The sequence below is a fragment of the Magnolia sinica genome, chromosome 4 (genome assembly GCF_029962835.1).
Source record: "Magnolia sinica isolate HGM2019 chromosome 4, MsV1, whole genome shotgun sequence".
In the NCBI taxonomy this organism is placed as follows: domain Eukaryota; kingdom Viridiplantae; phylum Streptophyta; class Magnoliopsida; order Magnoliales; family Magnoliaceae; genus Magnolia; species Magnolia sinica.
In genome coordinates this window covers 39,260,028-39,287,478 of record NC_080576.1, presented here as the reverse complement: position 1 = coordinate 39,287,478, position 27,451 = coordinate 39,260,028, and the positions used below count along the sequence as shown (strand labels likewise).

At 36.1% G+C, this 27,451-nt stretch overlaps 1 long non-coding RNA gene across 1 annotated transcript in view; it reads right to left on the bottom strand.

Annotated features, from left to right (window-relative positions):
• LOC131243044 (uncharacterized) overlaps positions 1–24,378 on the bottom strand; it is a 56,006-nt gene extending 31,628 nt beyond the window's left edge. Inside the window, exons 1-2 of the long non-coding RNA XR_009169824.1 lie at positions 24,330–24,378; positions 23,321–23,364 (exon numbers count right to left, since the gene is read on the bottom strand). This is a non-coding gene — a long non-coding RNA (uncharacterized LOC131243044). The remainder of the gene's footprint in view (positions 1–23,320; positions 23,365–24,329) is intronic.
• Positions 24,379–27,451: the final 3,073 nt, after the last annotated feature.

Here is a 27,451-nt window from a genome sequence, read left to right as displayed (position 1 = left end):
CAAAAGAGTCGTATGTGGAAGAGGGTACAGTCCCTGCATTCAGAAACGGGTTTAGAACCGTGTGCAATTAGAAACGGCTTAATAACATTTCTAAACCGAAGCACTAGCCGTACTAATAAACAATTTTGGTGCAGTGACGCTTTGTATCCAAGGTGATTGAGCAACATAGGTTAAGAAATTGTCTAAGTTATGGTACCTGCTCAAGATGTATCATGAACCAACCATTAATCTTATTTGATTATCTGACTATTAGATTGGTGGATAGTTGACAGTTAAAAATGAAGACAATCTAATTGTCCTACTTCCCCAAATGAGTGTCCACAAATCAGAGGTTAGGATTGTTTAACCAATCTAATCTTTGGATTTTGATTTGGAAACAGTGGGTTGCACAATCTAATTGGTTTTATTAATTAATATATGCTATGTGTACAATTTCTGAGTGGCTGTGTATCAAGCATCAAATGCAACCTGAGTATCATACAACCCTAAAATCAATACATGTAGTAAGACATATAACAACCAGACATTTCATCAAAATTATAAAATTTGGAACATTAGTAAAATGTGTGCATGAAATGGTATGTGTGCTGTGGATGATAATGGTAACATGCAATGGTAAATAATCCAGTACCAAACACAAATTCCTAAACACACTATTGACAGATCCTATCACCATATGAACATAAAGTTAGACACAACTGATCTAACCTCTTAAATAATTAAAGCAAGTGTCACCACCTAGACTAATTGATCAGAGATAGGATTCACAAAAGGCAAAAAACTCCCTCTGTTGGTTTGTGCACACTTTTTTTTTTTTGTAACCACAGTAGCTACTGGCCCCATTCATCAATATTTATATTTTACATGACTAACCTGCAGCCCCAGCGAGTGCACAAAATACTCAGAAGATAAGTCCATTCCTCTAAACCTGCTTAAGAAAGTCTTACACAAGGGGAGCTTAACCACGGATTTAGATTCTCCAGCAAGGTAGGAGAGATCATCGATATTGTAACAAGTTATCATTAAAGACTCAAAGGACATATTGGCAAGACTTGAAAACTCAGCTTTTATCCATCTTTAATCTTCCGAACTGAATTTCCAAATATCATAAAAAAGAGGTGTTTACATGTCAACTGCTCTATAGAGGACAAATATATCATGTTTAACAGATTTTGAGTGCAAAAATGATTACTCCCACCATGGTACATGGCTGAACCAAACTTTAAAAAAAAAAAAAAAAAAAAAAAAAAAAGGGACTGAAAAACAACACTTCCATCCTCACCAAGGACTGAATACCTACCTCAGGAACCTTGTCATGGGGCAAATGACCAGCAGGGCTGATTTCACAGGGTGAGAGAGAGAGAACGAACAAGTTTGTAATTGTACCCTTTTGAACAAAGCTTGCTAACTTATTAGAATGTTTCCTGTAAAAGATGTTCAGAATATAGATCTAAAGCTAATATTTCAAAAAGGGTAAATGTCAGGCGAGTGGATGCATGTCCCATTTCTTACAACTGAAGTGTATTAACACTACGTGAAAAATGGAAAAAAATGACAAATTTCGAGATGGTTTTGGATCGTCTCTAAAATTGCTTGGTTTAAAGACGCTTTAGAGATGGCCATAAACCGTCTCTAAGATTTTAGACGGCTCCTGACTGTCCTTAATATTGTCTTAAAAATTTAAACGTCCACAAATCGTTTAGGACGGTCGTTGACCATCTTATATGCGGTCATCTGAGACGGTTATTGGCTGTCCGCATTAGAGACGGTCTTTGACTGTCTTATATGCGATCATCTGAGATGGTCATTGGTCGTCTTTTACTTGTAATCTGAGACTGTCAAAGACCGTCTCTAAGTCATTGGCCGTCTTTTACTTGTAATCTGAGACTGTCAAAGACCGTCTCTATTAGAGACGGTCCTTAGCTGTCTTATAGCCCTGCCAAAGACCGTCTTTATTAGAGACTGCAAAGACCGTCTCTATTAGAGATGGTCCTAAACCGTTGCTACTGGAGACTGTTGAAGACCATCTTTATTAGAGACGGTCCTAAACCGTCTTATAGCCCTGTCAAAAACAATGCTAATGTCAAAAATTAAAAACTCAAAAAAATTATGAATTTCGAAAAAAAAAATAGTTGAGAAGCTTAGAAAAATAATTAACAATGTTTATGAAAAATTTAAATTTTGAAAAAAAAAACTGTAATTTTATAAAAATCTAGATTTTGAGAAAAAAAATTAAGAACTTTGAATAATGTTGATAATTTTGAATAAAAGAATTTCGATAAAAAAATGATATTTTGAAAAAGAAAATTTTAAAAATTAAACAAAATTGTGAAAAAATTGACAAATTGTACCTATATATTACAAAAGAAGCCTAAATTTTGTAAAAAATAAAAATAAAAAATGTTAAATTTATTTATATTAAAAATGATATTTAGTTAAAAGAGTAAAAAAAATATACATTTTGAAAAAAAAAAGTTAAATTTATTTGTGAAAAATAAAATTACTAAATTATTAGGCACATCCACTAATTAAAACTTTAATCATTTTTGGACAATCTAATCAGATCAAATTGAAGAGTAAATAACTTCAGATGTTTAAATCAAATTTCACTGAAATTATTGATCAATCTTGTATGCCCAATATCTTTCTCATATGTAGCCTGATTGAGGCGAGTAACTAGTCAAATTGAGAGTATTGATAGTAAAATAGAGTGAATAGACTAGACATGTAAAATGGGCCAAATATTCTGGTTAAAATTGTGACCCAACTTAATTATTGACCTCGTGAGAACCTAAGAATTGATGTTAGTAAGTTTTGTGGGCCCCATCATGATGTGTGTCGAACATCAACACCGTGGATTTGATGTGTCCCCTTTAGGTTATGAGATACCTCAAAAATCATCGGTAAATGAAACTCAAGTGGGCCATACCATTTAAGACTATGTGACGACATCTTAAAAAATAGAAAAGCACTTGGTGGGGCCCACATGAGTTTTGGATGTGGTTGAAACTTGGTCTGACCCCTCATCCAAGCTGGGCACACATAATGAGTGGGTTGGATATGTGAATCACATTTAGGCTGGCCCAATATATGATTATGAATGTTTTAAGGAAACCTTTCTCCACTACATTTAAGTGAGTTACTCGTTACCTTTACCAAAGTAAACTCTGTGGGGTTCACCGTTATTTATTTATTTTATCCACTCCATTTATCCATGTTAACAGATAATTTGAGGTCTAAAGAACAAAAAGGAAGTATATCCGAAGCTCAAGCGGACCACACCATAGGAAATAGTGTGATTGAACCTCTACCATTTGAAATTTCTTATAGGCCATAGAAGTTTTGGATCAAGCTGATGTTTGTGTTTTCTATTCATTTATATATTTTGATATTATGAACAACCTTTAACTGTTTTTGAACAATTTGATCAGTCTGGACATGAAGAGTAAATAACTTCAGATGTTTAAATCAAAATTCACTAAAATTGCTGATCAATCTTGTTTGCCTAATATCTTTCTCATATGTAGTATGATCGAGGTGAGCAATTACTAGTCAAATTGAGGGTAATGATCAGTAAAATAGAGTGAATGGACGGTGTCGATATACATAAAATATATCAAGGTTGGCCCTACATGGTTAGAGTAACACCTATGAAGGAGCTACCTAAATACTGAAATGGTACTATAAGGTCACCTCATGGGAACTTCCCATGAGGTTAATCTGTGTGCCCCACCATGATGTGTGTAGAACATCAACACCATGCATTTGATTTGTCCTCTTTAAGTCCAAAAATCAGTTGTATACGAAACTCAGGTGGGCCATAACATCTAAAACAATGCAAAGACATCCCTAAAACATATAAAAGCATTTGGTGGGGCCCACATGAGTTTTGGATGTGTATGAAACTTGGTCTGACTCCTCATCCAAGTGGGACACACATAATGAATGGGCTGGATCTATGAACCACATCTAGGTGGGCCCAATAAATGATTATGAATGTTTTAATGGGAGGGTAACCCTCTCAACTATAGTATGTGGTGTGGCCCACCCAAGTCATGGATTGACTTTATTTTTAAGCTTGTGGCCCACCATGGAATGGTGCATCTGACTGATGGGGCAGATCCAAAGTTCAAGTGGACCCACCATAGAAAAGAGTGGGATAGTGACACCCACTATTGAAACCTTCTTAGGGCCCACCACAATGTTTATTTGAGATCCTACCTGTTTATAAATTAATACTAGAGCTGGGCATCGGTCCAAGTCGGACCGGATTGGGTCCAACCCGATCAGATCTAAAATCTCAATGGCTTAACTCGAACCCGATCCAAACCGGGACCGAGTTTGGGTCGCCGCCCTCAAACTGACCTAAAGTATACATGTCCTGATCCGATCCGAGTTCGACTCGGTCAGGAAAATCGAGTTGGATCAGATGGGGCACTATTCGGATTGCTTCAGATTTTTTTACAAAAAAAATTTTGAAAAATTTGAAAAAAAACAAATTTTTTTTTTACCAGGACATCTTGGTAGATGCAATCCTTCTCTACTCTGACATTCACCTTGATCAATGCATGATACGTCTCTCTATTCATTAGAATCACAGCACTCAACAAATGCACGAAAGCTTCTGTCCCTTCAGCATCACCTTTGTCACCCAACCAACCCAACACACTGGAAGTGGAAACCACCCTATTGTTTGGCCTCCATCCTTCATTCCCTAGAAATACTGAAATCACCCTCTTCTTATATTCCACTGCCTTCCCCATCTCACCATTCTCTACATAAGCTAAGGTGATGATCCCAAAACCATTTGGTATTGGGGTCTGCTCCTCTTTTATCAACCGTTCGATCATAGCTTCCGTCGGACGCAATCAGCCAGGTTTACATCATCGAAGCAAAATATCAGACCTAGCTGCTGATCATCAGTTATGATATAACTTTTTCCTCCATTCTATCCCATATCTAGTAAATCCTATCCATACAAAATGTGTCCCACACAATGATAATAATTTATTATGAAAATCTAGCCGTTCCACTAACAGAAAGCTCCACACATGTAACTTATGTCACACCAACGGTTGTCCATTGATATTTGACGTTATTTCCCTGATCTAAGTTTGGGTTCACCTGATTTCATATCAAATGACCACCATGGTGTGGCCCACATTTATTTTTCCTATTTGACGGGTTGATGGAAAAGAAGACGCTGTTTCATAACTTCGATAGAGCCGGTGTATCAAATCATTTCTCTACTTCCTAACCTATAATAGCAATTGAGAAAATGCTCTGGTGCTCTTATAGTACTCTTTACAGTGCTCTGCAGTTCTCCTAGTTTTATTAGGAAATTTGTGAGTACGATCCATTGATCTAGACTATTTATTAGGTCCAACTCATATTTCATAGGCTACCATGAATAAATCATACTGATCTAACTAAAAAAAAAGAAAAAAGATTTGATCAATGGTCTTAAAATGGACGGTTAAGATCATTTATAAAAAAGTAGGTCCGATCAATAATTTGATTCATCAAATTTTTAGGGACCATCATGGATTGCTTATGAGTCTAAAGAATCACTTTTGTTAGCCAATTGAAAGTATCCTATCCATGTCTTGGAAAAAGGATGGTTATAGAAAAAGGCCAAATTAATCATAGATTATATCACTCATTTAGTTTAAATATTTTTCAAGGTAGCCCAGAAAATGTGCTCTAAACTTAATAGACGGTTGAGATCAACCGATTGGACCTTCTAAGTGTCTGAATACAACCAGAAGCACTATAAGTTATAGTGCCCCGATAGTACTCCCCTTACACCAGCCAATGACTGGTGGTTAGATCCATGTCGTCCCTATATTTTTACAGATAATTTTGCAATATGAGACCAAAAATGAGATATATCCAAATCTCAAGTGGACCACATTAAAGGAAACAGTGTTGAATGAGTGTCGACCATTAAAAATATGATCAATAACCATAAAAGTTTTGGATCAAGCTAATTTTTATTTTTTCCCTTCATTTGGTCTATATGACCAAATCAACAGATTGGATGTAAAATAAACAGTACAGTGGGCCTTAGGAGGATTTTAATGGTGGATATCCAATCACTATTATTCTCATGTGGTGTGGACCACCTGAGATTAATTTCCCTCTAATTTTTGGCATAAAGCCCTAATATGATTTGTAAAAATGGATGGACGGCATGGATGGAACACATACATCATGGTGGGGCCCACAGAGCACCGTCCAATCTCGTCAAAAATTGGGCATGCGCTCAAAACAGAGCCACGCCCAAACCTACTCCATTTTCTCTCGCCGCCCTCCCTCTCTTCCTCTTTCTCACCCCTGCCCTCCGCGCGTCATCATCTAGCTCTCTCTCTCACTCTCTTCTTCTCCCATGATCTCTCTCCTTCTCAATCTCAGATCTCTCTAGATCTGTCTCTCCTTCTCCCTCTCCCATCTCAATCTCTCTCTTAAGATGCCTCTCCCTCTCTCTCTCTCTCTCTCTCCTCTCTCTCCTCTCTCTCCCGATCTGCTTCTCTCCCCCTCTCTCTCTCTTGCCATCTACTTTTCTCCCTCCCTCCCCCCCCCCTCTCTCTCTCTCTCTCTCTCTCTCTCTTTCCGACTCTCGATTTGCAAGCCTTAACCCGCATCCACCAGCTGCTAAAACCTACCACATCTCTGGTCATCAACAACAATAGAAAGTGGTTGAGCTCCCACCTGTTGCCAATCTGAAAAGGTGATGTTGCATTTTGATTTTTAGTCTTCATTTTGGTTATGAATCTCTGTTTGGATGACTAGATCATGGAAAGTTGTTTTGAGGATTTTTTCATGTAAGGTGTATGTTGATATGCTTGTGAGAATATCATTCCAAATTTTGTTTGTGATCTGATTGGAAGCCCATGAGGACCCCCACCTGATGCAAATGTTTTATCCCCACCGACCACCTGCTGTATGCAGCTGGGCCACCGTGATGTATTTTTTATCCAGGCCAGCAGGGCCGTCCATCTGTGAACGCTGCTGGACTGACGCAAGGGATAACATGCCCCATGCTACAGTGTATGTTTCCATCTCTCAAAAGCTCTGTTGTATCTCTTCTTTCATCTGCAAAAAACTATTCGTTTCATCTACTAATCAACCAACCAGAATCATTCATCTACTAATATTTTCGAACTCTTCTAGTTAAACTGCTTGTTGTAGTATACTCCACTGAATCTCTATTGCAGCTGATAATCTGTAACTTTTTTTCTTTTATTTTTTACATCCAGTTGTCATCCATTCTTGTTGCATTTAATAAGGTTGTTTTTCTTGATAATGGTGTGTTGACCCTTCTGATAAAAAAGTTGTTGTTATTAGGTCTCTTCAGGGAAATAAGCTTACTGGGAAGATTCCAAAAGTGATAGGACTCATGCAAGCTCTTGCTGTTTTGTAAGTTTTGTATTGTCTTCCCAAATTCTTTTCATTTTTTTTTCAAAATTTCTTTTCTTCCTAAATAACTGCATGCATCTTTTATTGTGCTGTGAAGAAAACATTCCAGCGGGTGCCACTTTTGTATTAGTATTAACCTTCAATGTCGGCTTTCCATTAAACTATCATCATTATCTTAAGCTTTCATGTAGCAATCTGGGTTGTGCTTTAAATGGTTGGTAGAAGTCCTATGATATATCTGCTGACCATACCACATGCTCTCTCATTTACCTGGCATTGGAATTGGCCATGGGAGAGGTGCATGCCCATAACACTGACAGCGTTATAGATTGAGCTAGGCACTAGGGCTGCAGTCAAGATAGACCTGACCCAACCAGACTTAAAGCCTGAACACTAATGACATGGACTCTACTGAGCATGACCACTAATGAGAATATCAGATTTTTAGATCCCTCCCAAGACAGAAGAACAACGGGCCAATGAACCCACCTATGCTTAGGAGATTCGACGGTCTGGACCTAATTCAACAAAAGGGTTCAAGAATCAAAGTATAAATCCATTATACAAGTCTGATTTTTGGGATACCACCTATATATATTTGAATTCATAGCATGTATGGTTTAGTTTGAGTTTACCAAGTGCGAACCATGAAATGCATATGCAAGCATATGTTACCAAGTGCGAACCATGAAAAGCAATGCATTTTCATTTCCTATACATTTAGCTAATAGCCTGATATCCAATGGGCTTGAGGTAGCCCCTTTGTGTTAGGTACTTGACACGTGCCTCCTTGGTTGCACCTGCATTGTTAATAATTTTTAGGCTAACCCAGATAATAGAAAGTAACAAGGTGATTTTCACTTTAGCATATGAATATCTAGAAATCAAGTCAGTTGGAGTCACATAAATCCAACACTTGACTTTCTTGTGCAATATCTGGAAATCAAGTCAGTTGGAGTCACATAAATCTGGCCTAAAGAGTTGGGGCAAATACATCTTGACTAACTGTGACTGAGTGAAGTATGCTTTGAACTCCCATAATCACAGTAAATTTTTTTCCTGTATATTGGTGACCTTAAGGGATTGTTTGGACTTTTTATGGTTATCATGTAAATTCTTCGAGCAAAACTGAAAGTTCTGGATGTCTCGTAAGGAAGAGGGACAGGTAAGCCAGTTATTTGTACCCATTATGATAGTTTATCACTTGTTTTCTCTTTCAATGTAGCAAAATCCTAGTATACCTGTTACATACCTATTAAAATTTTAAAACATTCTTCCATCCATAATCTTCTTTTAAACTCTAGAATGACACATGCTGGAAATGAATTGATTGTTATAACCCTATGCCAGGTAATACAGCTCTCATATATCATCAAGGTAAACTTTTGGCACTCTCAGAAGTTGATAAGCCTTGTAAGTCTTCTTGTGATTGACCCTATTATTATTCCTAGAGTGCTACTTTTTTTTCAAACTTTCAATCTTTTTTTTTTCTTTCTTTTTTTGGTTTTTTATAAGTATAAAAATGTTGTGTAAGCTTTTCTGTTTACTTGATTCTAAAAATATTATCCACTAATAAGAATCCATGTTTGGATATTACCACTGTTAATTGGCCTGGGCACTGAGGGGTCCCAGATGTGTGTTTGTGTTTCTAGTCCTTTACAGCATGCTCCCATTCTTCAATCTTGATCATTAGTGGGAACACATTGCTTTTTCACTCAGTTACCTTAGGTATCTTTTTGTATCTTGCCAGAGTCGAGATTTGTTTGTTGTGTGTCTGTGATTTGAATTTAACACTTTAACTCATTTACTTTACTCATCATTTTCAAAAGTTATGTTCACCATAATTTAATGAGAAAATTTAAACATTTCAGCACAGCAAGTATGATGTTTTATACACATTCTCCTGAATTCAAGAGCATATCAAATAACTCACTACTTCAACAGAATTGCAAAAGAAAGCCTATCCAAAATAGCTACCTAAGACTGTATTTACCACCTTATAAACCCAAAACAATTTCAAACTTTTCAAAAATCCACTTCTTGATTTGACTTAAGGGCCTCTTTGGCTTCTAGGAAATGAGAATAGGATTTAGCAAATTCACAAGGCCTTTGGATATTGCAAGGAGATATTTTATAGCTTTTATGAGTTTCTCTTTTTGCTGATTTGAAAATTAATAAATTTTGAATTTGACAAACCTATGGATTTCAGGAATTTAGTATTTTCCCAAATCTGTTATGTATGGTTGTCAATCAACAGATTTTTTCTCACTCACTATTGTTGAAGGGGCTAGTAGAATCTTTCCTCATCACATATATTTTAATGAGAGATGCTCCTCTGCTTTCATAGCACTTATAAGTTATAGTGCTCCTTGTTGCCTTTAATTAATTGATCTAGACTGTCCATTAGGTCAAGCACACATTCTTGGGCTAACAAGTCAATATCAAATTGGTTTAATATTGCTCTGGTACCTTTTTTCTCTAAGCACCATGATGCTTCTTAGCCCGTCTTTGTTTTTTCTGGTGTCCTTTTTTTTTAGATAATCAGATCAGTTTTTGCTTTGACAAGACATGTCTGGTTTTTGCCCGGCATCAGCTGAACTTCTATGAACAAAGAGAATTAAGAAAGATCCAATTATTAAATCATAATTCCTGCAGTCCAACCTTATTTCATATCAGTTACCATGTAAGATGTGCAATGTGAGGTTAAAATCATAATTCTTTATTTTTTTGTGATTGGTGACCACATGTGTGGCATGTTGTGACAAATCTTTTTTCTCATTTGAATTGTAACAGATTGTATCAGTTGCATTTTTCTGTCATGCAGGTTATGACTATCAAAGATATAATATCACTTCCTTGTAAGGAAACATTTAATGATGTGTACAGGTAAATTCATTTTTTCTTATTCCTTATATTGTTTCCCAGTTATATTTGTGTTAGTTTCAGAGTACAGGTAGCGATAGAAATAGTTGGTCGATTGTGGCTTGTAGACAACGGGATGAGTAACCAACAATATGAATATAGGAGGCCTTCCCCAGGTATCCAGATGTTTTTAGATATATTTATGTTGTTTTTAAATGTATTAAGTCGAAATTAATGGAGTAGACTCGAATGTGCGTCGGAGCTATCCGGATGAGCGGGGGTCCCTGAAAGGTGGGAACCGCTGTTATGACCATGATGAAGCTGTCCATTTCCTATGGATAGCATTGGAGGGGCCTGGCCATTTGGACAGACCGTGTTTATGTATTTGCTCGAAATTAATGGAGCACACCCGGATGTATGTCGGATCTATCAGGATGAGCAGGGGTCCCTGGAAGGTGGGAATCGCTATTATGACCATGATGAAGCTGTCCAATTCCTATGGACAACATTAGAAGGGCCTGGCCATTTGGACAGGCCGTGTTTATATCTATATTTGCAGGAACCACACCCTTAACCTAAACCACACCCTAAACCTATAACCTAAACCTATTCTCAATTACCTAAACTTATAACCTATAACCTAAACCTATTCTCAAATCCCAAAAGCTATACTTATAACCTAAACCTAAACCTTAACCTATAACCTAAACCTATACTTATAACCTTAACCCAAACCTATTCTCAAATCCCAAGATCTATACTTATAACCTATACTGACAACCTTAACCTAAACTTATAACCTTAACTTAAACCTATTCTCAAATACCAAAACCTATACTTATAACCTAAATCTAAACCTTAACCTATAACCTAAACCTATACTTATAACCTTAATCTAAACCTACTCTCAAATTCCAAATCTAAATCCAATCCCGAACTCGAACTCGAATTCCTAAACCTAAACCTTAACCTATTTTCAATTCCCTAAACCTATAGCTTATAACCTTAACCTTAACCTATAACCAAATCTAAACCTAAAACCTAATGTACTCTCAAATCCCTAAACCTAAACCTACACCTAATCCGAATCTCAACTCCCTAACCTAAACCTAAACCTAAACTTGAAAACCCAAACCTAAACCTGATCCCGAACCCGAACCCGATTTCCTAAACATAAACTTAAACCTATTCTCAATTCCCTAAACCTATAGCTTATAACCTAAACCTAAACCTAAACCTAAACCTATAACCTATAACCTAAACCTAAACCTAAAACCTAATGTATTATCAAATCCCAAAACCTAAACCTACACCTAATCTTAATCTCAACTCCCTAACCTAAACCTAAACCTAAACTTGAAAACCCAAACCTAAACCCGATCCCAAACCCGAACTCGATTTCCTAAACCTAAACCTTAACTAATTCTCAAGTCCCAAAACCTATAGCTTATAACCTAAACCGAAACCTAAACCTATACCTTAACCTAAACCTAAACCTAAACCTATAACTTATACCTAAACCTAAACCTAAAACCTAAATGTAGTCTTAAATCCCTAAACCTAAACCTACACCTAATCCTAATCTCACCTCCCTAACCTAAACCGAAACTTGAAAACCCAAACCTAAACCAGACCTCGAACCCGAACCCGATTTCCTAAACCGAAATCTTAACCTATTCTCAATTCCCGAAACCTATTGCTTATAACCTAAACCTAAACCTAAACCAAAACCTAAACCTACAACCTATAACCTAAACCTAAACCTAAAACCTAATGTATTCTCAAATCCCTAAACCTAAACCTACACCTAATCCTAATCACAACTCCCAAACCTAAACCTAAACCTAAAATTGAAAACCCAAATCTAAACCCAATCCCGAACGCGAACCCGATTTCTCAAACCAAAACCTTGACCTATTCCCAATTCCCAAAACCTATAGCTTATAACCTAAACCTAAACCTAAACTTAAACCTCAACCTAAACCTAAACCTAAACCTAAACCTATAACATAAACCTAAACCTAAAACCTAAATATATTCTTAAATCCCTAAACCTAAACCTACACCTAATCTTAATCTCAACTCCCTAACCGAAACCTAAACCTAAACTTGAAAACCCAAATAGATTTCCTAAACCTAAACATTAACCTATTCTCAATTCCCTAAACTTATAACTTATAACCTAAACCTAAACCTAAACCTAAACCTATAACCTATAACCAAAACCTAAACATAAAACCTAAATGTATTCTCAAATCCCTAAACCTAAACCTACACCTAATCCTAATCTCTACTCCCTAACCTAAACCAAAACCTAAACTTGAAAACCCAAACATAAACCTGATCTCGAACCCCAACCCGGTTTCCTAAACCTAAACCTTAACCTATTCTCTATTCCCTAAACCTTAACCTATAACCTAACCTAAACCTAAACCTATTACCTGCACTTATAACCTAAACCTATAATCTAAACCTAAGCCTAAAATCTAAACCTAAACCTTAACCTATTCTCTATTCCCTAAACCTTAACCTATAACCTAACCTAAACCTAAACCTATTACCTGCACTTATAACCTAAACCTATAATCTAAACCTAAGCCTAAAACCTAAACCTAAACCTAAAACTGAAATGTATTCTCAAATCCTTAAACCTAAACCTACACCTAATCCTAATCTCTACTTCCTAACCTAAACTTAAACCTAAACTAGAAAACCCAAACCTAAACCCGATCACGAACCCGAACCCAATTTCCTAAACCTAAACCTTAACCTATTCTCAATTCCCTAAACCTATAGCTTTTATCCTAAAAACCTATAAGTTATAACCTAAACCTAAACCTAAAACCTAAATGTATTCTCAAATCCCTAAACCTAAACGGACACCTAATCTTAATCTCAACTCCCTAACCTAAACCTAAACCTAAACTTGAAAACCCAAACCTAAACCCGATCCCAAACTCAAACCCGATTTCCTAAACCTAAACATTAACCTATTCTCAATTCCCTAAACCCTAGCTTATAACCTAAACCTAAACCTAAACCTAAACCTATAACCTATAACCTAAACCTAAACCTAAAACCTAAATGTATTCTCAAATCCCTAAACCTAAACCTACACCTAATCCAAATCCCGACTCCCTAACTTAACCCAAAACCTAAACTTGAAAACCCAAACCTAAACCCGATCCCGAACCCGAACACGATTTCCTAAACCTTAACCTTAACCAATTCTCAATTCCCTAAACCTTAACCTATAACCTAACATAAACCTAAACCTATTACCTGCACTTATAACCTAAACATATAATCTAAACCTAAGCCAAAAAGCTAAACCTAAACCTAAAATCGAAATGTATTCTCAAATCCTAAAACCTAAACCTACACCTAATCCTAATCTCAACTCACTAACCTGAACTTAAACCTAAACTTGAAAACCCAAACCTAAACCCGATCACGAACCCGGACCTAATTTCCTAAACCTAAACCTTAACCAATTATCAATTTCCTAAACCTATAGCTTATAACCTAAACCAAAACCTAAACCTAAACCTAGACCCTATAACCTAAACCTAAACCTAAAACCTAATGTATTCTAAAATCACCAAACCTAAACCTACACCTAATCCTCATCTCAACTCCCTAACCTAAACCTAAACTTAAACTTGAAAACCCAAACCTAAACCCGTTCCCGAACCCGAACCCGATTTCCTAAACCTAAACCTATTCTCAATTCCCTAAACCTATAGCTTATAACCTAAACCTAAACTTAACCGAAATCTAAACCTAAACCTAAACCTAAACCTATAACCTATAACCTAAACCAAAACCTAAACTTAAAACCTAATGTATCATCAAATCTTTAAACCTAAACCTATACCTAATCTTAATCTAAACTCCCTGACCTAAACTTAAACCTAAACTTAAAAACCCAAACCTAAACCTGATCTCAAACCCAAACCCGATTTCTTAAACCTAAACTTTAACCTATTCTCAATTCCCTAAACCTATAGCGTATAACCTAAACCTAAACCTAAACCTAAACCTCAACCTGAAACCTAATGCCCAATAACCTAAACCTAAACCTGAAATCTAATGTATTCTCAAATCCCTAAAACTAAACCAACACCTAATCCTAATCTCAACTCCCTAACCTAAACCAAAACTTAAAATTGAAAACACAAACCTAAACCCATTCCCGAACACGAACCCTATTTCTTAAACATAAACCTTAACCTATTCTCAATTCCCTAAACCTATAGCTTATAACCTAAACCTAAACCTTAACCAAAACCTAAACCTAAACCAAAAACTATAACCTATAACCTAAACCTAAACCTATAACCTAAATGTATTCTCAAATCCCTAAACCTAAACCTACACCTAATCCTAATCTCAACTCCCTAACCTAAACCTAAACCTAAAATTGATAACCCAAACCTAAACCCGATCCCGAACCCGAACCCGATTTCCTAAACCTAAACCTTAACCTATTCTCAATTCCCTAAACCTAGAGCTTATAACCTAAACCTAACCCTAAACCAAAACCTATAACCTATACCCTATAACCTAAACCTAAAACCTAAATGTATTTTTAAATCCCTAAACCGAAAACTACAACTAATACTAATATCAACTCCCTAACCTAAACCTAAACCGAAACATGAAAACCCAAACCTAAACCCGATCTCGAAGTCGAACCCGATTTCCTAAACCTAAACCTTAACCTATTCCCAATTCACTAAACCTATAACTTATAACCTAAACCTAAACCTAAACCTAAACCTAAACCTAAACTTATAACCTATAACCTAAATCTAAACCTAAAACCTAATGTATTCTCAAATACTTAAACCTAAACCTAGACCTAATCCTAATCTCAACTCCCTAACCTAAACCTAAACCTGAACTTGAAAACTCAAAACTAAACCCGATTCCGAACCTAAACCCGATTTCCTAAACATAAACCTTAACCTATTCTCAATTCCCTAAACCTATAGCTTATAACCTAAACCTAAACCTAAACCTAAACTTATAACCTATAACCGAAACCTAAACCTAAAACCTAATGTATTCTCAAATCCCTAAACCTAAACCTACACGTAATCCTAATCTCAACTACCTAACCTAAACCTAAACCTAAAATTGAAAACCCAAACCTAAAACGGATCCCAAACCCGAACCCAATTTCTTAAACCTAAAGCTTAACCTATTCTCAATTCCCTAAACCTATAGCTTATAACCGAAACCGAAACCTAAACCTATACCTTAACCTAAACCTAAACCTAAACGTATAACTTATAACCTAAACATAAACATAAAACCTAAATGTGTTCTCAAATCCCTAAACCTAAAACTACACCTAATCCTAATCTCAACTCCCTAACCTAAACCTAAACTTGAAAACCCAAACTTAAACCCGATCTCGACCCTGAACCCGATTTCCTAAACCTAAACCTTAACCTATTCTCAATTCCCTAAACGTATAGCTTATAACCTAAACCTAAACCTATAACCTATAACCTAAACCTAAACCTAAAACCAAATCTATTCTCAAATCCCTAAACCTAAACCAACACCAAATCCTAATCTCAACTCCCTAACCTAAACCTAAACCTGAACTTGAAAACCCAAACCTAAACCCGAACCCCAACCCCAACCCGATTTTCAAATCCTAAACCTTAACCTATTCTCAATTCCCTAAACCTATAGCTTATAACCTAAACATAAACCTAAACCTAAACCTAAACCTACAACCTATAACCTAAACCTAAACATAAAACCTAGTGTATTCTCAAATCCCGAAACCTAAACCTACACCTAATCCTAATCTCAACTCCCTAACCTAAACCTAAACGTGAAAACCTAAACCTAAACCCGATCTCGACCCCCAACCCGATTTCCTAAACCTAAACCTTAACCTATTCTCAATTCCCTAAACCTAAACCTATAACCTATAACCTAAACCTAAACCTAAAACCTAATCTATTCTCAAATTCCTAAACCTAAGCCTACACCAAATCCTAAACTCAACACCCTAACCTAAACCTAAACCTGAACTTGAAAACCCAAACCTAAACCCGAACCCGAACCCGATTTTCAAATCCTAAACCTTAACCTATTCTCAATTCCCTAAACCTATAGCTTATAACCTAAACCTAAACTAAACCTAAACCTAAACCTACAACCTATGACCTAAACCTAAATATAAAACCTAGTGTATTCTTAAATCCCTAAACCTAAACCTACACCTAATCCTAATCTCACCTCCCTAACCTAAACCTAAACTTGAAAACCCAAACCTAAACCCGATCTCGACCCCCAACCCGATTTCCTAAACCTAAACCTTAACCTATTCTCAATTCCCTAAACCTATATCTTATAACCTAAACCTAAACCTATAACCTATAACCTAAACCTAGACCTAAAACCTAATGTATTCTCAAATCCCTAAACCTAAACCTACACCTAATCCTAATCTCAACTCTCTAACCTAAACCCGATCCCGAACCCAAACCCGATTTCCAAATCCTAAACCTTAACCTATTCTCAATTCCCTAAACGTATTGCTTATAACCTAAACCTAAACCTAAACCCAATCCTAAACCTACAACCTATAACCTAAATCTAAACTTAAAACCTAATGTATTCTCAAATCCCTAAACCTAAACCTACACCTAATCCTAATCTCAACTCCCTAACCTAAATCTAAACTTGAAAACCCAAACCTAAACCCGATCTCGACCCGAACTTGATTTCCTAAACCTAAACCTTGACCTATTCTCAATTCCCTATACCTATAGCTTATAACATATAACCTATAACCTAAACCTAAAACTAAAACCTAATGTATTCTCAAATCCCTAAACCTAAACCTACACCTAATCCTAATCTCAACTCCCTAACCTAAACCTAAACCTAAACTTGAAAACCCAAACCTAAACCCGATCCCGAACCCGAACCCGATTTTCAAATCCTAAACCATAACCTATTCTCAATTCCCTAAACATATAGCTTATAACCTAAACCTAAACCTAAACCTACAACCTATAACCTAAACCAAAACATAAAACCTAATGTATTGTCAAATCCCTAAACCAAAATCTACACCTAATCCTAATCTTAACTCCCTAACCTAACCCTAAACATAAATTTGAAAACCCAATCCTAAACCCAATCCCGAACCCGAACCCGATTTCCTAAACCGAAACTTGAAAACCCAAACCTAAACCCGATCTCGAAGCCGAACGCGATTTCCTAAACCTAAACCTTAACCTATATTCAATTCCCAAAACCTACAGCTTATAACCTAAACCTAAACCTTAACCTAAACCTAAACCTAAACTTATAACCTATAAAACCTAATGTATTCTCAAATCCCTAAACCTAAACCTACACCTAATCCTCATCTCAACTCCCTAACCTAAACCTAAACGTAAACTTGAAAACCCAAACCTAAACCCGTTCCCGAACCCGAACCCGATTTCCTAAACCTAGACCTTAACCAATTCTCAGTTCCCTAAACCTATAGCTTATAACCTAAATCTAAACCTTAACCTAAATCTAAACCAAAACCTAAACTTGAACCTATAACCTAAACCAAAACCTAAACCTAAAACCTAATGTATCCTCAAATCCTTAAACCTAAACCTACACCTAATCTTAATCTCAACTCCCTAACTTAAACATAAACCTAAACTTGAAAACCCAAACCTAAACCCGATCTCGAACCCGAACCCGATTTCCTAAACCTAAACTTTAACCTATTCTCAATTCCCTAAACCAATAGCTTATAACCTAAACATAAACCTAAACCTAAACCTAAACCTAAACATATACCCTATAATCTAAACCTAAACCTGAAACCTAATGTACTCTCAAATCCCTAAACCTAAACTTATACCTAATCCTAATCTTAACTCCCTATCCCAAACCTAAACTTAAACTTGAAAACCCAAACCTAAACCCATTCCGAACCCGAACCCAAACCCGATTTCCTAAACCTAAACCTTAACCTATTCTCAATTCCCTAAACCTGTAACTTATAACCTAAACCTAAACCTTAACCAAAACCTAAACCTAAACCTAAACCTATAACCTATAACCTAAACCTAATCCTAAAACCTAAATGTATTCTCAAATCCCTAAACTTAAACCTACACCTAATCCTAATCTCAACTCCCTAACCTAAACCTAAACCTAAAATTGAAACCCAAACCTAAACCCAATCCCGAACCCGAACCCGATTTCCTAAACCTAAACCTTAACCTATTCTAAATTCCCTAAACATATAGCTTGTAACCTAAACCTAACCCTAAACCTAAACCTATAACCTATACCCTATAACCTATACCCTGTAACCTAAACCTAAAACCTAAATGTATTCTTAAATCCCTAAACCGAAACCTACAACTAATCCTAATCTCAACTCCCTAACCTAAACCTAAACTGAAACTTGAAATCCAAACCTAAACCAGATCTCGAAGCCGAACCCGATTTTCTAAACCTAAACCTTAACCTATTTTCAATTCCCTAAACCTATAGCTTATAACCTAAACCTAAACCTTAACCTAAACATAAACCTAAACTTATAACCTATAACCTAAATCTAAACTTAAAACCTAATGTACTCTCAAATCCCTAAACCTAAACCTACACCTAATTCTAATCTTAACTCCCTAACCTAAACCTAAACTTAAACTTGAAAACCCAAACCTAAACCCATTCCCGAACCCGAACCCGATTTCCTAAACCTAAACCTTAACCTATTCTCAATTCCATAAACCTTAACCTATAACCTAACCTAAACTTAAACCTATTACCTGCACTTATAACCTAAACAAATAATCTAAACCTAAGCCTAAAAGCTAAACCTAAACCTAAAATCGAAACGTATTCACAAATCCTTAAACTAAAACCTACACCTAATCCTAATCTCAACTCCCTAACCTAAACTTAAACCTAAACTTGAAAACCCAAACCTAAACCTGATCACCAACCCGAACCTGATTTCCTAAACCTAAACCCTAACCAATTCTCAATTCCCTAAACCTATAGCTTATAACCTAAACCTAAACCTATAACCTATAACCTAAACCTAAACCTAAAACAGAATGTATTCTCAAATCCCTAAACCTAAACCTACACCTAATCCTAATCTCAACTCCCTAACCTAAACCTAAACCTAAACTTGAAAACCCAAACCTAAACCCGATCCCGAACCCGAACCCGATTTCCAAATCCTAAACCATTACCTATTCTCAATTCCCTAAACATATAGCTTATAACCTAAACCTAAACCAAAACCTACAACCTATAACCTAAACCAAAACATAAAACCTAATGTATTGTCAAATCCCTAAACCAAAATCTACACCTAATCCTAATCTTAACTCCCTAACCTAACCCTAAACATAAATTTGAAAACCCAATCCTAAACCCGATCCCGAACCCAAACCCGATTTCCTAAACCGAAACTTGAAAACCCAAACCTAAACCCGATCTCGAAGCTGAAAGCAATTTCCTAAACCTAAACCTTCACCTATATTCAATTCCCAAAACCTACAGCTTATAACCTAAACCTAAACCTGAACCTAAACCTAAACCTAAACTTATAGCCTATAAAACCTAATGTATTCTCCAATCCCTAAACCTAAACCTACACCTAATCCTCATCTCAACTACCTAACCTAAACCTAAACGTAAACTTGAAAACCCAAACCTAAACCCGTTCCCGAACCCGAACCCGATTTCCTAAACCTAGACCTTAACCAATTCTCAGTTCCCTAAACTTATAGCTTATAACCTAAATCTAAACCTTAACCTAAATCTAAACCAAAACCTAAACCTGAACCTATAACCTAAACCAAAAACCTAAACCTAAACCCTAATGTATCCTCAAATCCTTAAACCTAAACCTACACCTAATCTTAATCTCAACTCCCTAACTTAAACATAAACCTAAACTTGAAAACCCAAGCCTAAACCCGATCTCGAACCCGAACCCGATTTCCTAAACCTAAACTTTAACCTATTCTCAATTCCCTAAACCAATAGCTTATAACCTAAACCTAAACCTAAACCTAAACCTAAACCTAAACATATACCCTATAACCTAAACCTAAACCTGAAACCTAATGTACTCTCAAATCCCTAAACCTAAACTTACACCTAATCCTAATCTTAACTCCCTAACCCAAACCTAAACTTAAACTTGAAAACCCAAACCTAAACCCATTCCGAACCCGAACCCGATTTCCTAAACCTAAACCTTAACCTATTCTCAATTCCCTAAACCTGTAACTTATAACCTAAACCTAAACCTTAACCAAAACCTAAACCTAAACCTAAACCTACAACCTATAACCTAAACCTAATCCTAAAACCTAAATGTATTCTCAAATCCCTAAACCTAAACCTACACCTAATCCTAATCTCAACTCCCTAACCTAAACCTATACCTAAAATTGAAAACCCAAACCTAAACCCAATCCCGAACCCGAACCCGATTTCCTAAACCTAAACCTTAACCTATTCTCAATTCCCTAAACATATAGATTGTAACCTAAACCGAACCCTAAACCAAAACCTATAACCTATACCCTATAACCTATACCCTGTAACCTAAACCTAAAACCTAAATGTATTTTTAAATCCGTAAACCGAAACCTACAACTAATCCTAATCTCAACTCCCTAACCTAAACCTAAACTGAAACTTGAAATCCAAACCTAAACCAGATCTCGAAGCCGAACCCGATTTTCTAAACCTAAACCTTAACCTATTTTCAATTCCCTAAACCTATAGCGAATAACCTAAACCTAAACCATAACCTAAACATAAACCTAAACTTATAACCTATAACCTAAATCTAAACTTAAAACCTAATGTACTCTCAAATCCCTAAACCTAAACCTACACCTAATCCTAATCTCAACTCCCTAACCTAAACCTAAACCTAAACTTGAAAACCCAAACCTAAACCCGATCCCGAACCTGAACTCGATTTCCTAAACATAAACCTTAACCTATTCTCAATTCCCTAAACCTATAGCTTATAACCTAAACCTAAACCTAAACCTAAACTTATAACCTATAACCGAAACCTAAACCAAAAACCTAATGTATTCTCAAATCCCTAAACCTAAACCTACACGTAATCCTAATCTCAACTCCCTAACCTAAACCTAAACGTAAACTTGAAAAGCCAAACCTAAACCTGATCCCGAACCCGAACCCGATTTCTTAAACCTAAACATTAACCTATTCTCAATTCCCAAAACCTAAAGCTTATAACCTAAACCGAAACCTAAACCTATACCTTAACCTAAACCTAAACCTAAACATATAACTTATAACCTAAATCTAAACCTAAAACCTAAATGTGTTCTCAAATCCCTAAACCTAAACCTACACCTAATCCTAATCTCAACTCCCTAACCTAAACCTAAACTTGAAAACCCAAACCTAAACCCGATCTCGACCCTGAACCTGATTTCCTAAACATAAACCTTAACCTATTCTCAATTCCCTAAACCTATAGCTTATAACCTAAACCTAAACTTATAACCTATAACCTAAACCTAAACCTAAAACCTAATGTATTCTCAAATCCCTAAACCAAAACCTACACCTAATCCTAATCTCAACTCCCTAACCTAAACCTGAACTTCAAAACCCAAACCTAAGCCCAATCCCGAACCCGATCCCGATTTCCAAATCCTAAACCTTAACCTATTCTCAATTCCCTACACCTATAGCTTATAACCTAAACCTAAACCTAAACCTACAACCTATAACCTAAACCTAAACATAAAACCTAATGTATTCTTAAATCTCTAAACCTAAACCTACACCTAATCCTAATCTCACCTCCCTAACCTAAACGTAAACTTGAAAACCCAAACCTAAACCCAATCTCGACCCCGAACCCGATTTCCTAAACCTAAACCTTAACCTATTCTCAATTCCCTAAACCTATAGCTTATAACCTAAACCTAAACCTATAACCTAAAACCTAAGCCTAAACCTAAAACCTAATGTATTCTCAAATCCCTAAACCTAAACCTACACCTAATCCTAATCTCAACTCCCTAACCTAAACCTAAACCGAAACTTGAAAACCCAAAGCAAAACCGTTCCCGAACCCGAACCCGATTTCCTAAACCTAAACCTTAACCTATTCTCAGTTCCCTAAACCTATAGCTTATAACCTAAACCTAAACCTTAACCTAAATCTAAACCTAAACCTAAACCTGTAACCTATAACCTAAACCAAAACCTAAACCTAAAACCTAATGTATCCTCAAATCCTTAAACCTAAACCTACACCTAATCTTAATCTCAACTCACTAACCTAAACTTGAAAACCCAAACTTAAACCCGATCTCGAACCCGAACCCAATTTCCTAAACCTAAACTTTAACCTATTCTCAATTCCCTAAACCAATAGCTTATAACCTAAACCTAAACCTAAACCTATACCCTATAACCTAAACCTAAACCTGAAACCTAATGTACTCTCAAATCCCTAAACCTAAACCTACACCTAATCCTAATCTTAACACCCTAACCTAAACCAAAACTTAAACTTGAAAACCCAAACCTAAACCCGAACCCGATTTCCTAAACCTAAACCTTAACCTATTCTCAATTACCTAAACCTGTAATATATAACCTAAACCTAAACCTTAACCAAAACATAAACCTAAACCTAAACCTATAACCTATAACCTAAACATAAACCTAAAACCTAAATGTATTCTCAAATCCCTAAACCTAAACCTACACCTAATCCTAATCTCAACTCCCTAACCTAAACCTAAACATAAAATTGAAAACCCAAACCTAAACCCGATCCCAAAGCCGAACCCGATTTCCTAAACCTAAACCTTAACCTATTTTCAATTCCCTAAACCTATATCTTATAACTTAAACCTAAACCTTAACCTAAACCTAAACATAAACTTATAGCATATAACCTAAATCTAAACCTAAAACCTAAACCTACACCTAATCCTAATCTCAACTCCCTAACCTAAACCTAAGCCTAAACTTGAAAACCCAAACCTAAAGCCGATCCCGAACCTAAACCCGATTTCCTAAATATAAACCTTAACCTATTCTCAATTCCCTAAACCTACAGCTTATTACCTAAACCGAAACCTAAACCTATACCTTAGCCTAAACCTAAACCTAAACGTATAACTTATAACCTAAACCTAAAGCTATAACCTAAATCTGTTCTCAAATCCGTAAACCTAAACCTACACCTAATCCTAATCTCAACTCCCTAACCAAAACCTAAACTTGAAAACCCAAACATAAATCCGATCTCAACCCCGAATCCGATTTCCAAAACCTAAACCTTAACCTATTCTCAATTCCTTAAACCTATAGCTTATAACCTAAACCTAAACCTATAACCTATAACCTAAACCTAAACCTAAAACCTAATGTATTCGCAAATCCCTAAACCTAAACCTACACCTAATCCTAATCTCAACTCCCTAACCTAAACCTAAACCTGAATATGAAAACCCAAACCTAAACCCGATCCCGAACCCGAACCCGATTTTCAAATCCTAAACCTTAACCTATTCTCATTACCCTAAACCTATAGCTTATAACCTAAACCTAAACCTAAATCTCAACCTAAACCTACAACCTATAACCTATAACCTAAACCTAAACAAAAAACCTAATGTATTCTCAAATCCCTAAACCTAAACCTACACCTAATCCTCATCTCAACTCCCTAACCTAAACCTAAACGTAAACTAGAAAACCCAAACCTAAACCCGATCTCGAACCCGAACCCGATTTCCTAAACCTAAACTTTAACCTATTCTCAATTCCCTAAACCAATAGCTTATAACCTAAACCTAAACCTAAACCTAAACCTAAACATATACCCTATAACCTAAACCTAAACCTGAAACCTAATGTACTCTCAAATCCCTAAACCTAAACTTACACCTAATCCTAATCTTAACTCCCTAACCCAAACCTAAACTTAAACTTGAAAACCCAAACCTAAACCCATTCCGAACCCGAACTCGATTTCCTAAACCAAACCTTAACCTATTCTTAATTCCCTAAACCTGTAACTTATAACCTAAACCTAAACCTTAACCAAAACCTAAACCTAAACCTAAACCTATAACCTATAACCTAAACCTAAACCTAAAACCTAAATGTATCCTCAAATCCTTAAACCTAAACCTACACCTAATCTTGATCTCAACTCCCTAACTTAAACATAAACCTAAACTTGAAAACCCAAACCTAAACCCGATCTCGAACCCGAACCCGATTTCCTAAACCTAAACTTTAACCTATTCTCAATTCCCTAAACCAATAGCTTATAACCTAAACATAAACCTAAACCTAAACCTAAACCTAAACATATACCCTATAACCTAAACCTAAACCTGAAACCTAATGTACTCTCAAATCCCTAAACCTAAACTTATACCTAATCCTAATCTTAACTCCCTATCCCAAACCTAAACTTAAACTTGAAAACCCAAACCTAAACCCATTCCGAACCCGAACCCGAACCTGATTTCCTAAACCTAAACCTTAACCTATTCTCAATTCCCTAAACCTGTAACTTATAACCTAAACCTAAACCTTAACCAAAACCTAAACCTAAACCTAAACCTATAACCTATAACCTAAACCTAATCCTAAAACCTAAATGTATTCTCAAATCCCTAAACCTAAACCTACACCTAAACCTATACCTAAAATTGAAAACCCAAACCTAAACCCAATCCCGAACCCGAACCCAATTTCCTAAACCTAAACCTTAACCTATTCTCAATTCCCTAAACATATAGCTTGTAACCTAAACCGAACCCTAAACCTAAACCTATAACCTATACCCTATAACCTATACCCTGTAACCTAAACCTAAAACCTAAATGTATTCTTAAATCCCTAATCCGAAACCTACAACTAATCCTAATCTCAACTCCCTAACCTAAACCTAAACTGAAACTTGAAATCCAAACCTAAACCAGATCTCGAAGCCGAACCCGATTTTCTAAACCTAAACCTTAACCTATTTTCAATTCCCTAAACCTATAGCTAATAACCTAAACCTAAACCTTAACCTAAACATAAACCTAAACTTATAACCTATAACCTAAATCTAAACTTAAAACCTAATGTACTCTCAAATCCCTAAACCTAAACCTACACCTAATCCTAATCTTAACTCCCTAACCTAAACCTAAACTTAAACTTGAAAACCCAAACCTAAACCCATTCCCGAACCCGAACCCGATTTCCTAAACCTAAACCTTAACCTATTCTCAATTCCATAAACCTTAACCTATAACCTAACCTAAATCTAAACCTATTACCTGCACTTATAACCTAAACAAATATTCTAAACCTAAGCCTAAAAGCTAAACCTAAACCTAAAATCGAAACGTATTCTCAAATCCTTAAACCAAAACCTACACCTAATCCTAATCTCAATTCCCTAACCTAAACTTAAACCTAAACTTGAAAACCCAAACCTAAACCCGATCACCAACCCGGACCTGATTTCCTAAACCTAAACCCTAACCAATTCTCAATTCCCTAAACCTATAGCTTATAACCTAAACCTAAACCTATAACCTATAACCTAAACTTAAACCTAAAACCGAATGTATTCTGAAATCCCTAAACCTAAACCTACACCTATTCCTCTTCTCAACTCCCTAACCTAAACCTAAACCTAAACTTGAAAACCAAAACCTAAACTCGATCCCGAACCCGAACCCGATTTCCAAATCCTAAACCATAACCTATTCTCAATTCCCTAAACATATAGCTTATAACCTAAACCTAAACCTAAACCTACAACCAATAACCTAAACCAAAACATAAAACCTAATGTATTGTCAAATCCCTAAACCAAAATCTACACCTAATCCTAATCTTAACTCCCTAACCTAACCCTAACATAAATTTGAAAACCCAATCCTAAACCCGATCCCGAACCCGAACCCAATTTCCTAAACCGAAACTTGAAAACCCAAACCTAAACCCGATCTCGAAGCCGAACGCGATTTCCTAAACCTAAACCTTCACCTATATTCAATTCCCAAAACCTACAGCTTATAACCTAAACCTAAACCTTAACCTAAACCTAAACCTAAACTTATAACCTATAAAACCTAATGTATTCTCAAATCCCTAAACCTAAACCTACACCTAATCCTCATCTCAACTCCCTAACCTAAACCTAAACGTAAACTTGAACACCCAAACCTAAACCCGTTCCTGAACCCGAACCCGATTTCCTAAACCTCGACCTTAACCAATTCTCGGTTCCCTAAACCTATAGCTTATAACCTAAATCTAAATCTTAACCTAAATTTAAACCAAAACCTAAACCTGAACCTATAACCTAAACCAAAACCTAAACCCAAAACCTAATGTATCCTCAAATCCTTAAACCTAAACCTACACCTAATCTTAATCTCAACTCCCTAACTTAAACATAAACCTAAACTTGAAAACCCAAACCTAAACCGATCTCGAACCCGAACCCGATTTCCAAAACCTAAACTTTAACCTATTCTCAATTCCCTAAACCAATAGCTTATAACCTAAACCTAAACCTAAACCTAACCCTAAACCTAAACATATACCCTATAACCTAAACCTAAACCTGAAACCTAATGTACTCTCAAATCCCTAAACCTAAACTTACACCTAATCCTAATCTTAACTCCCTAACCTAAGCCTAAACTTAAACTTGAAAACCCAAACATAAACCCATTCCGAACCCGAACCCGATTTCCTAAACCTAAACCTTAACCTATTCTCAATTCCCTAAACCTGTAACTTATAACCTAAACCTAAACCTTAACCAAATCCTAAACCTAAACCTAAACCTATAACCTATAACCTAAACCTAATCCTAAAACCTAAATGTATTCTCAAATCCCTAAACCTAAACCTACACCTAATCTTAATCTCAACACCCTACCCTAAACATAAACCTAAAATTGAAAACCCAAACCTAAACCCAATCCCGAACCCGAACCCGATTTCCTAAACCTAAACCTTAACCTATTCTCAATTCCCTAAACATACAGCTTGTAACCTAAACCTAACCCTAAACCTAAACCTATAACCTATACCCTATAACCTATACACGGTAATCTAA